The sequence below is a fragment of the Euphorbia lathyris genome, chromosome 3 (genome assembly GCF_963576675.1).
Source record: "Euphorbia lathyris chromosome 3, ddEupLath1.1, whole genome shotgun sequence".
Classification (NCBI taxonomy): domain Eukaryota; kingdom Viridiplantae; phylum Streptophyta; class Magnoliopsida; order Malpighiales; family Euphorbiaceae; genus Euphorbia; species Euphorbia lathyris.
The window spans coordinates 51,161,595-51,165,089 of NC_088912.1; the positions used below are offsets into that span (position 1 = coordinate 51,161,595).

The 3,495-nt window shown below is 37.3% G+C and overlaps 1 long non-coding RNA gene across 1 annotated transcript; it reads left to right on the forward strand.

Moving 5' to 3' along the window:
• Window positions 1-1,728: 1,728 nt before the first annotated feature.
• Window positions 1,729-3,495, forward strand: LOC136222132 (uncharacterized). Its single transcript, XR_010685511.1, has 3 exons — window positions 1,729-1,803; window positions 2,623-2,691; window positions 3,238-3,495. It is a non-coding gene; the product is annotated as an uncharacterized lncRNA (long non-coding RNA).

Genomic DNA, 3,495 nt, shown 5'->3' on the forward strand with positions numbered 1-3,495 from the left:
TTTCTTAAACATATGACCTGTGATAATTGAAATGCGGCTTTTGGATATCGTGTCTCTACTTTGTATTTCCGAATGCATGTAATTACAGATGCTCGAAATTGTGTCAAGCACCTAGTCAAACCAGGAGGTTTTCTAGCTTGTTTGTGATTGCGGGTTAAGTTTTTTAGTTTACTTGGGGACAAGTAAAGGTTTAAGTGCGATGAGGTTTGATAGGGGTCAAAAACCCCTATCTTTGGGTATGGTTTTAGGACGGGTTTTTTAGCGTTATTTCATGAATAAGCGAGCAATTCTCGCATTTATATGCTTTTGTGTGAGTTAGTTAGAAATTGGAAATGTTTTATTTACTTTTCGTTGTTTAGGCTCGTTTTCTGGTTATTTTAGGCAAATATGGCCAAAATAGCATGTATGTTAAATTTCCATTATCTTTTTTAGCTAATTGATCCGCCAAAAGTCGCACCAAACGGAGTGTTTGCTCAAAATGAGCGATTGGCGGGTCAATTTAGCCCTGGGACTAATGCTATTTGGAGTTTTCGTGCATGTGCAGGAATGAGTTCGGGCGAAAATTACATTTTGGGACATCCAGCGATCGCGCAAAGGCGTGTTGGGCAAAACCGCTCGTCGAACTTGCCTTCGTAGGCCAGCTCGCCGAGCAGGCCCTCAGGGGCCTACTCGACCGAGCTAGAGGCCAGCTCGCGGTGAGCTGGCCTGCAAGAGCCAGCTCACCGAGCTGGCTGGCCCAGCTCGGCGAGCTGACCTGCGGAAATCAGTCAAAAGACTGATTCCCGGCCCCATGAAGTCACGATCGGCCCCATGTCTTCCCACCTGCAAAAGGACACGAATTAGGTCAGAAAGAGGGCCCGAGCCGCGTCTATAAATAGGAATTTCCAATTGTAAATTAGACATCTTTCATTATTGTAAATTACCTTAGCTTTTCACCCTTGAAGAATTCTCTCCACCTTCTCCATCTCCTTCAACCTCCATTGAAGAAGCTCCGAAGCTCCATCCACCGAGAATTATTCAAGGTCCGTCCTTAAGACCTAGAAAGCCGGCTGCAGGGTAGACAGGTTCCCTGAAAGGGATTTTCGTATCACCTTTTATCTTACTATGTTTCTACCCCTTGATACAGTCTATGAATCCTAGGCTAATTGTATCCCGTGACAATATTCTTCGCCTTTAATGATATTTTAGCTCTTGTTTTGTAACATCTCAATCTTGTGCATTCATGACATTTATACACGTGCATTACACGATATTAATTAGAGAAAATTTTACATATTACATGTCAGTCACCCCATGATAGATTCAAATAGAGTGTAAAATTGGGATAACGTGTAAATGTAGAAAATAAAGGTAAATGTGTCTTCAAAGCACATAAACTAGATGAGTAGTTAACAAATACATAATTAGCATGATAATTGATTAATTATAGTATTAGTTAACACTAATCATAAGTGTAACAATGAAAGGGGATGTAGTTGGAAATACACAAATTGGTTTGGACAAATTTGTAACAATGCTAACCTAGATGGATAAACATAATGATTTAATAAATATAATAAAAAAAACAAAGGATATAGTTCAGATTTACCCTGAACCTTTTGGGTAAGAATTCCTTAAAGAACAAAAAGAGAAAAAGGAAGAGAAGAAGAAGGATAAGAAGAAGAAGGCCAGGTTCTGGTCTTACCTTTTTTAGGATTTTAGGTGAGAACAAAGTAGGGGTGCCGCCATGGGAAACCTGGTTAGGCCCGTGAAACGTTCTGAACTCAAACCGCTTTCTCTCCAAGTTTTGGTGTGTAGAAGAAGGTATGCTGTTCACTTGTTTTGTACACTCAATTTCATGTCTTTAGAGTCCGATTTTGAGAATCTTAAAGAAGAGAAAGTTGTAAGGTTATGTCTTAGTTAAATTCCAGAATTCGTTTCATGCTATTTGGGTAAGTATACTAGGAGATATGATAGTATCAATCAGACTAGGTCTAATCTGTACTTGACTTGTTTCTTTTTGTATAGTTTGGGACATCTTAGGGTCCGAATTTGAGGAAGGTATAAAAATGAAAGTTAATCCTTTATGTGTTGAGTAAACCCCTGTAAAGTGTGGTTAGGATTGGATAAGTAAGTAGTGAGAAAATCACTAAGGAAGTGTAGGTGTACTGTGTTGCATAGATGCTGAAACAGGGTCAAATTGTAAATTTTACTGGCAATTATGTAGAGCTCCTAAAATTCTGATATTTGGATATTTTATACCTCTATATGTCTAGTTTTCTTACCAAAAAGAATCATAGCAGTAGGAGTTATACGTTTTAAGTTATGATTAAATTAGCAAAACTGGTACAGGTGCATTGATGCTGAGATAGGATGCCAAAGAAAATTTTTCCATAAATCGGGTGGTTCTGGAAAAATTATAAAATTTTCATATGATCTTTATATATGAGTCAGGAGTATAACAAAACAAGAATTAGGTAAGTTGGTTTAGTATAGAGAGAGTTACAAGGTTTTTGGTATGGACGGGTTATTGAGAACTATTATGTGATCTTGAAGTTTACGGAATAAAAGAAGAATAAGAAAATGAAATTTGGTAAATAAAAAATGAATTCTCTTTAATCATATGTGAACCTATACGTATAGGTACTCAAAACTTTGAAGACATTCCGGAGGAAGGTACAAGTCGCCGTCAAGGAAGCTAACGGCTTCGTTGTGAGTATACACATGATATGAATATTTTGGCTTCTGAAGTTGTGATTGAAATGTTGATATGACTTGCTACTTGGTGATATAGTGCATTGTTTTGCTATGTTTGATGTGAATTGATAAATGATTGAAGTACTTGTGATAGAATGACTTAAATGCAAAGTATGTGTACATGTTGCATAAAACGTAAATGGCGTTGTGGCATACCGGTTTAGGCACTTATGACTACTTGATTATATGGACTACTTGGACCTATATGGTCAGATATATGGACCACTTGGATCTATATGGTCATTTATATGGACTACTTGATTATGTGGGCCGAAAGGTCGAATTATGAAATTACGAGGCTGTACAGCAATACCTGTGTTACCATTTACCTGCTACTTGATCCCGGGAAGTGTCTAGCTGGTGGTGTCACAACAAAATTAAGAAAAGGCTTATCATTTGCATATGCATGAATTTGTACATGTGTATGTGTATGTGCTTTATAATTCATTGATTGTTTATATTCACTGAGTGACGACTCATATAAATCGCTAAATTTTTCAGTTGGTTGATGAAGTAGATGACCAAGAGTTTCTAGAAGGTTCAGATATTATAGATAGCATGGATGAAAGGTCGGTTGGCTGTGTTCCATCTCGCGCTCTCTCCTCTCATTCCTAGCATGTAGAATATTTGAAGTTTGGGTGAACTACAAACATAGTCTGTAACATATGTAATCATAAATAAAGTCTGTAATCTAAATGGTTACATATATGTATGTGTTTTTGTATGTTTTGAATGACTATGAGATATAGAATCAATATT